Genomic DNA, 12500 nt, shown 5'->3' on the forward strand with positions numbered 1-12500 from the left:
GGAAAGCTAGACTCTATTTAGGTGTTTTACCCGCGTAGTAACTTCGCGGAGTCAATTCGTCAGCCTTCGGAGCGAGTTGTGTCTGGACAGCGCGCTCCGATTCAAGCCTCGCTCCTGCTCAAGCCTTGCCTTGCTATCCAGCCTTCGCCTTGCTTCCCAGCCTTGTTTATCTACGGACTTTGCCTTGTTTCCCAGGATCAATCCTTGCCTTGTTCCACGGATTTATCAAGTTATTCCACGGACCTTGTTCTTGTTCTTAGTTACCTTGTTCCACGTTCAAGCCTTGTTTCAAGTATCAAGTTATTTCCTAGCCTCGCTCAAGTTTCATGGACTAAAGGACCTTGTCATCTCCCCTCACTTTGCCTGGCAAAGTGAGTGTTTCGGTTATTGGATTACAACTTTGGACCTTAATATTTCTTATTGGACATTGCTTTTTTGGACTAATTCTGACCTTTCCTGAAAGGTCTAATTCTGAACTATTTTCTACACTTGTTTTTATTAACTTTATATATTCCTTCAATAAAGATATTAGATAGATTCTGGCCTCTGTGTATGGTTATTGGTGCTCTGCAGCCTGGGTCGTGACAGTAGTTGATTTTCTTCTATTTTTCACCTTGCCCTCTTATATTCCATATATACAGAACCTTGGTAGATTTATCTGGCTTTGGTGCTTATCAGTTGACAGCCAGAGCAATGCTATGTATTATTTGTTGTATTTCTGTGTTGAAAACTCAGATTGAAACCCTTGATAAATAATGAAGTGCTTGGGTTTTTAAACATAGATTGTCATTTAGGTTATTCAAGAATTTCCTTGCTTTCTTAGTCTGTAAACGATGTTGTAACCAATAGCTAGAATCTAGGCTTACATTGATTTAAGCCGGGTGATGGAAGTCACACAAACAGAGGATAATATGCCCTGCCTTCACAATGGAATAGTTAAATGAGCATACCTGAAAATTGCTCCAGCTGCTAATACTTGCTCACCTGCTAATAATGCACCATCTTAAGTGTTCATGTGTAAGAAATTAATAACTTGCCCTGCAGCAGATGCTGATGCAGAGGGACATTGTATTGCTTGCATTCAAGCCACCTACATCATGGGATATCATTTTTTAATTTCTCCATCTTATGAGAAAAAAGAGCTCTAACAAGAAGTGGGGAAGGTCAAAGCTATAGGGATTGAATATTGGATATTTCTGCCATGAACTAAGATTTTCCACCAGTCTTAAGTAAAAATGAAACCTATATACCAAAGAAGAAATCGTTTCTCAAAAATCTCAGTAAAGTATAGTCTATAATTACAGGAATGCATCCAGCCAAGCTTTGGGCTCACTTCCCAAGCCTGGTTCTGCTTCACCTCTAATGTGCCATGAAAAGTTCAGAAATATTTGCTTATAGCCACAGTTTAGTATTATATGCAAACAGACAAATTATATTGTTGAAGGCAAATTATAGTTAGTCTCACAAGGAATAAAGAATTTTGACTTCATTTCATCCGCATTTTCCCCTCCTTGACAAGAGATTTTGGTCTTACATACATTTGACATAATTTCATGGATACATTTGGGTAAAAAGAACACTATTGCAAAATGCAGTCATTGCAGCCTTGTCAGAAATGGAATAGTTTTGGGTGAATTGATTTGTGTCTTTGAGCTTAATCTTCCTATCCTGTTGTGCTTACTGTGTGTGCATGCTTCACTTCAAAAATGCATTGTCTAATGCAATGTAACGTTCAGTCAAAATACAGAGACTGATTTGAAAATGTTGTCCCTCTTTTCTCAGAGGTGATATCTCTTGAGTAGGGTCAGAGGATCCTCAAGATGATGTTTTGCAATTCCATAAGGTTAATCTCAAGTGAAATCTGAATGGCCGTATTTTTTTTTTCTTAGCTCTAGTTTTAGTTATGGTTTATTGAAACAAACTATGGGCTGTTTCAATAAACCGTAAACAATGTTACCCAAAATGTAAAGTTCAGAAGTGGGGCAAAGCTCTAGTTAGCTTAAAACAGAAACAATAGTTTCTAGTAGGTATCAGAGTATATCATCATGAAACTCACCTATGTTGGTTTTTTGAATGACAGAGCATAAATTTGCTGTTACATCTAAATGAAGGGATTTATTACAGCTCTCCACACTCCAATTTCAAAACAATGGCTAGCAACCCATTCATTACATACTAGATATAATCTGGTTTTACTTTGATAAAACTCTGGAGAATTCATATTTACAACTACAGTAGAGTCTCGCTTATCCAACGTAAACGGGCCGGCAGAATGTTGGATAAGCGGATATGTTGGATAATAAGGAGAGATTAAGGAAAAGCCTATTAAACATTAAATTATCTTATGATTTTACAAATTAAGCACCAAGACATTATGTTATACAACAAATTTGACAGAAAAAGTAGTTCAATACACAGTAATGCTGTGTTGTAATTACTGTATTTACGAATTTAGCACCAAAATATCACGTTGTATTGAAAACATTGACTACAAAAATGTGTTGGATAATCCAGAACATTGGATAAGTGAGAGTTGGATAAGTGAGACTCTACTGTATTAACAATTAAACATAACCCACAAAACTACCTTTCCTTTTTTACTGGACTGTAACTGGGAAAAGATGTGTGCAGCACTCTCCCAGTCACTGCTGTCTGTTCTTGATTTGCCCCAAGTTGCAGACATCACTTCTCAGCTCCTTGGAAAGTCTTTGGATGGAGTACTGCCAAACAGAAAAGGTAGGCTTTTAGGGAATGTCATTGTCAGATGTAACTCCAGTAATGGAGCTCTGTCACTGTAGTTGCATTTGATGGTGCATCTCTTGTTGTACAGTCTTGCAAAGTTAGAGTTGCTGAGAATACAGAATAAGACATGTTCTCCTAGATAAGACAAAATTGTTATTAAATTGACTCCACCATTAAATGGCAATCCAACAACCTGTATTCCATGGTAGTTATCCAAGGAATCCATAAACAGTGCATAATGGAAATTCTTCTTCTTAATTCTTATTCCTAAGATATGGTATTCAATGATATGTAGTAAGCATGCAAAGAATATTAACAAAGTTCTCATTTTTTAATAGAAAACAACGTCTCCATAATCAAGGGACACTTCTGAGAGAGTAGTGAACTCAGCTCAATGTTTTATATGTCAAATTGGTTTTCTGAAAAATTGATTTGCACAACAAGCAATATTTGTGCAAACAACATTAAATATTATTTATTAAACAAAAGCTATTGTACAAATAAGAACTGAGAAGAATCATTGCCATTATGCATCACATCAAGTTTTAGTTGGAATATGTGGAAACTATAGCTGTATAGAGGAATTGTGCTGTGTGTTCTGGTTTTCTTGCCATTATCCATGCTACAGATCCCATTATTTCATTTCATTACTTTAATTCATTAAATAGAAAAGCTTAAATGAGCATTCTGTTGTATAGGATTATTCTCCTGTGCTCCTATGGTCTACGTGACAAGGTCAGAGACTAGGAAAGAGTGGGCAGGGCCTTGATGACAACAATTGTAGCTTTCACGATCAGATAAATGTTTCCATAAGAATCTGGATAGATGGAGTTTCTCTAAAAATCTTTGCATTTTAAACACCATTTAATAATAATAGAAATGTGTTGCAATGGATGCCAGATGTTTTCTGTCACAGACTCACTTTTACTGACCAAGTAATTCATAGGAGATGCTACAGATAGTTGGATTTTTCTGCCTCCACCTGGGGAAAAAAGCAAGGGTGTACCAAAATATGTAATCATAGTTATGCACACACACACACACACACATATATTTAAAAAACAGGTTAAATTTGAATTTCAGTGCTTGAATCCTCTCAGTATCTTATATGTGAAATGGGTTTACAATTATTGGTAAGACCATTCAAACAGTGGAAAAGAAAACTGAGCAGTAAAACAGAGAAATACATTCACCCAACCATAAAGCAATGTGGGTGGGGTGGATCAATTTGCTGACATCCAGGGGAGGCCAAAAAGCATGGCTCTGTATCTATAGGGTAAGGGGGCATGGCCTCTGTAGGTGATTTAAACAAGTCATACACCCATTCAAACAGGGGGAAATAAAACCGAGCAGTAAAATGGAGAGAATGGCTTTTGCTTTGAAAGGGAAAATGCAGTTTTAATAAAAGGCGGTAAAAATATCCAGTGGACCTTAATTATTTGCAAATACTCATAATTATCTAGGGGGTGTTTGCAACAGCTTGATGACTATAATATTCTTTGGGTTGTCCCCAGTCCATCTTAAAGCTGTTTATTATTCCTCTGGCTACATGCCAAATTCCCACAGATTCACTTACTTCACTTTGCCTTTGTAAACATATAATTAATTCAAGTTTATGATTATACTATTTTCTTTGCATTAGTTCATATTTTATCCTTTTAAAAAACATGGCAATGTCTGTTCATTTTTCAGGGTTTGCCACTGAAGATAAAGCTTCAGTAAAGACCCCTTTCCCCCATGATAACTCTTTCAGGAGTGGATTTTCCTTCCTAGGGATAGATTTCTCTCACTTTCTGTTGTCTCATCCTGTTTGTAATGATGAGTCATTTGTAAGTTGGATGTTTGTAACTCAGGGATTGCCTGTACTAGGTTTGGTTTAGAGTGGATTGAAATGCTTCAGCTCAAGGCTACATCACTGGACATATACAAAAATATCACCATAATCGTTACTATTTCCATTTATATTACACCTTTCTTCCAATAATTGTGCTTTAGTTTGCTAACATATACAAGTTACAAAAATACAAACCAAAAACATGACCAATTGGTTTGAAAGTCGAGACAAGGTCCAGTGGAACCAAAATGGATATACACATACTCTGTCCAAACCCTGTATATGTCACCATAAAACTGTCTATAAACCTGACCCTATAAAACTATCTATAAAAATTTCTTTCATTTCTGAATTAGAAAAACAACAATGAGGAAGTTCAAAATGTTGTTTTTTAGCTTTTAGATTGATTCTCAAAGACAGCTGTTAAAACAGTGCTATTAAAATAAATGTAAATGAGTTTAGAGGGGGCTTTAGTAGAGTTAAAGCCTTGAGCAGTAGTAAGTTTTATGGGGGTAATTAAAGCTCTATCAATAAAAGTTTCACAGATAAACTAACTATACCATTAAGCACTATAGCAAATAAACTCAGTATAACCAGGTTGATCTGGCATATAGTCCAAAAGATGCTTGCTTCATTTCAAAGGAGATCGGAAACATTTTCTACAGATGTTGCTTGTTTATGACTACATCCAAGAGAAATAGGAGTGCATGAGGTATTCCTATGTGTGTTTGAAAGAATAGATATGTCTATATTTCCTGTCCCAATGTAGTGCTTAGTAGCCTTGCATTTGTCTAACCATCTCACAGAAATAAAAATAAACACCCATCTGTCTTCTAGCTCTACAAAACTCTTTTTAATGAAATTAAGGAAGCTGTTAGCATTAGGTAATAAGTATCTATAGCAGAAACAAGGGAATAATTCACAGAAAATTGTTCCAATTAATTTAGTCTCTTGAAGGAAAAAACTAAAAACAATGTTCTTCCTCTTTTTCAATCAAAAGCCTCTATAAACATTTGCTGTCTTAAGTACTGCACATAAGCAACTGGTTGTGAATCAAGCTGAGAGTTAGTTTGCTTGGACAAATGTTTTATCTACCATTTCTTAACATCACAAAGCAATGTTCTGAAAGTGTCCGTAGACAGAGCTATTGCTTTCCCATTGCAATTCAAGACAACATAGTGATAATTTGCTTTTGCCCTCATGCAAATTAAAACCAAGTAACAAGAGCTGTATTTCAGAGCACATTCAAGCCTGGCATTATTTCTTCTGTTTAGCTGTGTCCCAAAGTGCAAACAGACTGCTTTGTATGGAAATATCTGCAAATACTCCAATTGGCTGTAATGCTGTCTTAAACTTATTTACTTGGAGATTAGTCCCACTTACCTCAGGAATTGGAAACATATGGAGTTTGCGATCCATGCATACAAGTTTTCTAAGTTCACTCTCTTATCATATGACCCACACTGAGGAGCAAATTACGTTACCAAATTTTAGTGGCACACCATAATGGAACCTTTAAAAGAAGCATATCTATCTTATCTTAATTTGCAATTTGCTGCTGGGATTGGGCAATTTATATTTATTTATTTATTACAGCAGGAGCCCCGGTGGCGAAGTGTGTTAAAGCGCTGAGCTGCTGAACTTGCAGACCGAAAGGTCCCAGGTTCAAACCCTGAGAGCGGTGTGAGCAGCTGCTGTTAGCTTCAGCTCCTGCCAACCTAGCAGTTCGAGAACATGCCAATGTGAGTGGATCAATAGGTACCGCTCCGGCGGAAAGGTAACAGCGCTCCATGCAGTCATGCCGGCCACATGACCTTGGAGGTGTCTACGGACAATGCCGGCTCTTCGGCTTAGAAATGGAGATGAGCACCAACCCCCAGAGTCAGACATGACTGGACTTAACGTCAGGGGAAACCTTTACCTTTTTATTTATTACAGCATTGCTATTCCGCCCTTCTCACCCCTGAGGGGGGACTCAGAACAGTTTACAACCAGTTATAAAACACTAATATAAAACAATTACAACACGACAGTAATAATACATCAACTTAATTAGATTAAAACATCAATTGAAACATTGAGAGGCTTATTCTGGGTCTCAGTCCAAGTCTATCAGTTCTTTGTTGTAAATTCATAATTATTAGTGCTGCATCTATCTCTCAAAAGCCTGGTCCCACAGCCAAGTTTTCAGGGGGGGTTTTGAGGAAGGACAAGAGATAAATAGGGAGCCTGCCTGATCTCATTAGGGAGGGCGTTCCATAGACAGGGCCACCATTGAAAAGGCCCTTCTCTCGTCCCCACCAGTTGCACTTTGCGAAGGTGGTGGGATCAAGAGCAGGGCCTCCCCTGAAGATATTAAACTATGTGGTGGCTCATAGCAGGAGATACATTCGGACAAGTAAGCTGGGCAACAAACTGATGAAATCACTTTTAAGCTGCTAGTGGAAATTCAAGGTCTTCTAGCATTTCCATTCTTGTGTGGGGTTTTTTTCATCAATCATTTTTGCCATTGTGATTGTACACTGATGATGCTTGGCCAAATGTACCAATTTTCATCTTTGACATTTTGGAAGATACAGAATGGGTCCCTGTGGTATGCAGCTTGGAAATAACCATTATATTGCATCAAAGCTTTGTACAAGGAATAATTCAGGGGACAAAGTTAGTGAAGACTTTGTTGGTGGTGGTGTGTGCGCAATATCGACATATGTGCATACATGCACACACACACACTCATATTAACGCTTTTCTGCAACTGTAGGGCACAATATTTTGTCCAGGAAAATGAAATTTCTCCCACACCATTTCAACTATGCCTCTGCACTGAGGTGCTCATTTCTATAATGTAGGGCCTTTGCCGCTGCAGCTATCGCTTGCAAAGAAGGATGACTGTAGTAAGTTCACAAAGCATTGCTGATAAAAATTTGGACAGCTTAATCTGTTAGCACAACAACTATCTTCATCTGCAATGGAAGCAAAGCAGCCTTTTGCACAGATCACCAGGTGAATATCTCCAGGTGAATTTCTTTTTTAACTGATTAATTTGAAATTTTCATGAGAGATATAAAGAGAGGAAAATGTTTTGTGGCATATATCCATATTTATTATATATAGTTTAATGTTAGAATTACCATGGCTTCAATGGGTCATACATTTTCTGTTACCTATAGGTGATTTATTTTCTAGTTTTCCATTACATTTAGCAAAAGGATTTTTAAAAAAACACTGAGAAAATTGTGGCTTTGTTTCTTTTCCCTATCAGTGAGCATCATCTTCCCAGCCTATTTTCTAGAGCAGGCCAGATTATTCATGGTCAATGCTGACATATCCATTTGGAAATTGTGTGCTCATTTTTCACAAGTTTAGATGAAGACATTGTAGCCTCATGGCTTCTCATGTGCTGTCACAGTTGAGTCATTTTTCATGACTGGTGATAGATTGGCTGAAACCCTTTTTTCCACTTGGGTTGTTTTGAACTGAAAAACAACCACTGAAAAAGAGCAAGTGATTCTACCCAGGCAGTGAGAATGACTGTTGTGGCACAAATACTGAAGGCCACAATCCACTGTGAGATTCTACTGGGCAGGCCACATTGAAATGCTCTTTGTTCTTGCAGAACAGTCATTCTTTTCAGTAGAACTTACAAAAGAAAAAGCTTTGGTACATTTTCCCCAGGGTCAATTATTGTTTGTTTTAAGAATACAGGCAGTCCCTAAGTTACAAACACCAAACTTACAAATGACTTATAGTTAAGAATGGAGGTGAGACAACAGGAAGTGAGAGAAATCGACCCCTTGGAAGGGAAATTCACTCTTGAAAGAGTTATCATGGGGAAACGGTGTTTCCACTGAAGCTTTATCACCAATCCTTGTTTCTTTAACAAGCCAATTTTTTTTTTCAAAATCCAGTTATCACAGGGACAGACAGTGAGGTGAAATCTTCAGAACAGGGGCACAGACAGCAAAACAAACATTTCAGGAATGTTTACCCTTCCCTACTCTATCCAAAACTAAAACATATGCATATATTTAGCTGAAGTTACATTTAAAATATACCTGCTCCAACTTACATACAAATTCAACTTAAGAACAAACCTACAGAACCTATCTTGTTGATAACTTGAGGACTGCCTGTAGTGATGAGTAACTTATTTATTTTATTTCCCTCATTCCTATCCCGGCCTTCTCACCCAAATGGACTAACTTTCCTTCCCAAAAGCTCAAACTTGGATTGCCTCTGACATAACTGAAGTTATTTTCCAAAACACTGGAAAATGGGTCACCTTATGTTGTAAGCCAACTTGGCTTTGGAAGTCAGTTTGTGAGGAAGATAGAGGGCCTTGGAAAAGGTTATATTTCATTACATAAGAGAGAAAAGAATATCAGATGTTTATATCATATCTGAGGAAGTTACCTCTCATTCTGTATGTTATATGATCTCATTTACTTGAGTGCCAGGATATTTGACTTTTCAATATTAATGATATACATATCACTTTTTTTAGTGTAACACTATTGTTAGTTCTAGACTCAGGACTTTCTAAAGGTGTGGTTGTGAACAACGCTTCATGCAGCTGATTAAATAGGCTGTAGTTTTGTAAAAGGTTTTGTAATAAATTAGTTGCTAGCACACTATATGGCTCACCTCTAGCTGACATTTTCTAAATAACCAGATCTGGGCAGTTAATTGAGTGTTAGACTAGGGTTCTGGGAGACCAAGATTTGAACCCCTACTCAGACATGGAAACCCAATGTTTAACCTTGGGTAAATCACATACTTTCAGCACAAGAGGCAATCAGTGGCAACATTTCTCTGAATAAATCTTGCCAAGAAAAAAACAACATCATTGTTACCATAAGTCGGTGTTGATTTGAAGGCACATAATAACAACAAACCATTCCTTAAATATAGTTTTCAAGACTAGATTCTTTGATAAATCACATTCCTTGACAGAAGGAAACAATTTGGTATTTCAGTCAAGGTTCAACAAAACTGCAAACATAATGGAGGATGCCTGCCATAGATGTGGGTGAAACGTCAGGAGAAAATACTTCTAGAACATGGCCATACAGCCCGGAAAACATACAACAACCCTATAATTTCTCCTCCCCTCCTCCTGTGTCACCATTTCCTCAAGCCAGGAAAATGCTGTAGACAGGCTCCAGGGCTGCCAGCCCCTTTTGAGTAAGTTTTAGCAGTGAAATAAGGGGATGAGGGAAGGTGTGGGTGCCCTCTTGTATCTTTGAGCTCCAGAAGTCCAAAAATGCAAAATGGCAGTGAAGATTTGTTGCACCCCTAGGCTATGTAGGCACCTCAAAACCACACTGGAGCCCCAGAATATAAGCAAGCAAGCTGTTTATTGAAGGTTATATGCAAGCAATAGCAAAATAAATTTCAGAATCAGTAAAATAGGTTTAAATCCACAAGAGCAAAGTACTTGAAAATCTTGAAGCAAGAGTCTATAAAAGTCACTCAAAGAACATAGTCCAAAACTGGATATCAAAGGAACTCCTTCTCAGAAACTCCCTTTCCCTCCTCTGCTGAGTTGTCACTGTCTTCCTGTCAAACTCATTATCTCTCTCCACTGTATCAGCTCCCACAGCCAAACTATGTCCATCTGGCACCTGGAGATCTGACCTTGACTGCTGTGAGGAATGTGATTCAAAATGCCTGCTTGCAACCAGTCTGCCTCTGGTCCCAGAATCCACTGGGACAAACTCTGGCTGCATCTCAGGCTCTGTCTGCATCTCAGGTGCCTCTGGCAAAGCAGGTGCAGGGACAATAATCAGCTGAATGGGGCCAATCTCAGGCTGGGCTACAACATGATTGACCCCCAGTATTGTGGAATGTGATACTGGAAGTCAATCCCCACAGGTCCAATACCTCATCAGACCCAGGTCTTTCATTAAGGTCCAGATCTGATGAGGTATTTAATTAATGCAGAGTAAACTGGGAAAACCCATTTTAGTCCACATTAATTCACTTTTACCAGAGGTGTTGTATGGACACATCTGGTAAAACTGAGACAGGTCTCAGATTTAAGGCCCTGGGTTATATCTTTTCCCCTATAGTCTCCCCTTCAAAGAATTCCAAAGGCTATAGATGGCTGACTCTAAGTAGGCTTCAGAAGCTTCTCATTTCATACTAAGCCATCCAGTGACAAGCAGGAAGGGAAAAAGCATTAAGGTAGAAATGAAGAGAAAGTTAAAAGAGGCCATTCACACTTTTCCACTTGTTCAGAGGAGTGGGAGGAAAATGACCAGGGGAAATGATTCCATCTCCCCTAGTAGATTTCTGAGAAAACAAGCAAGCATTGATCCTAGTTATATTTAGTTTGTGTGTGTTGTGTGAGGGAGGGACATAAAGAGCTTTAAACTGGCTGCAGGGGTATCTTTCACATCATTTAAACCTGCATCTAATCCACTCCCTTCTCCCTGTTTCTATTTGTGTCAGGGAGACTGAATTACACAGAGAGAGAGACTGAAGGAGAATTGTACTGAGCTACAAAGGAAAGAGCATGACACTAGATGGGCCCCTATTTTATTTGCTGATAAAATTATTGACATTAATAACATTTCCTGAAGAATTAATTCTGATGAAATTAATTAATTTATTATGAATTCAGTAATGTTTAACATTCTTTTAAAGAAACAGGAAAAATCAATTAAAAATATACAGCCCATAGGCACTTGGCTAACTTTTAAATTGGTTCTTGGCTCACTGTTGTTGCCATTTTTTAAACGAAACAGGGATGTCAGCATAATTCCTACAGCTTATGTGTTCTAGCTTTTGAATAAAAAGTTCACTATAACTGTGAATAGTGGTAAGAGAGCAGGTGAAGTAGGGAATATTGCAATGGGGTTGCGAGCATATTTTTATGGATCCATCTTATACATTTTCATCCTCCAAGGATGTGGATATAGAGGAAAGGTAATGTTATAGTTATAATGTTATAATGTTATATATATAGTTATAATGGCAAAAGTTAGATGTGTTGACACTTTAGTATCTCAATCACTATGCTATGCAGCTCTCTGGAGAACATTTCACTTTCTTTTAATGGAAGTCATTGGATTTTGTCTGTGAGAGAATCTTCAATTCTCTCTATGCAATATTTGAAGTATTACTGGCAGATGTTGAATTGAATGAATAACTTAGACCACTCTTTATCTTTCACCTGAAAAGTTATTTTAAACTTTCTGATAACTTGCCAGCACTGCAAAGGGATAACCATATACAGATATATATTTCAGAGGTTAAAGCAAGACAGTATATTTTTATGGTGCACTTAAAATCAGGCACATTTGTAGCAGTTCACATAATTGTGTTGCTTCTTAAATTGGCCTTGAAGTGCCAAAAAGACCTCTAACAGCACTGATTAGACTGAATTTAATTTCCCTGATTTAGACATTAAATAGCAGCTGCAATTAAGCATCACTGACTGTCTTTTGGAAGTATATTTTTAGAATGAGCATGCACTTTAGCAGTGTTAAACTATTATTCAGTGTTTAGTACTACTTGAAACTTGCTGAAGTATCTGTCTAAATACAGCAATTACATCCTTTGATTCCTTAAAAGAAGTCCATTCTTTCTTGAGCCTTAGCACGTCTTTATATACAATTTCAAATCAGATCTGCAGGTAGCAATGGCAATAGTCCACAATTTCCTAAACCTGTGGCTTTTTCATTTTTCATCTTAAGGCACACTATTCCACATCAAAATGTAGTCAGAGGATATGTGGATCCTATTCTAAGGTGTTAATCTCATTTAACGCATTGACTAGACAGAGCTGTAAGAATTATTACTTAATAAGGGATTTTAGCAATTTTCTTCACATATAAAAGCATCCAGAATTTTAAGACAAGATATTTAAATGGGAAAGCATTTAGCTTAGAGTCAATGAGATATAGTATTGTTGTCCATG

At 37.5% G+C, this 12500-nt stretch overlaps 1 protein-coding gene across 4 annotated transcripts in view; it reads left to right on the forward strand.

The window, feature by feature from the left end:
* Positions 1 to 12500, forward strand: part of grid2 (glutamate ionotropic receptor delta type subunit 2) — a 1070019-nt gene that overhangs the window by 620622 nt on the left and 436897 nt on the right. The gene's annotated exons all lie outside the window — the stretch shown is intronic.

This window comes from Anolis carolinensis, chromosome 5, assembly GCF_035594765.1.
Source record: "Anolis carolinensis isolate JA03-04 chromosome 5, rAnoCar3.1.pri, whole genome shotgun sequence".
NCBI classification, from domain to species: Eukaryota; Metazoa; Chordata; class Lepidosauria; order Squamata; family Dactyloidae; genus Anolis; species Anolis carolinensis.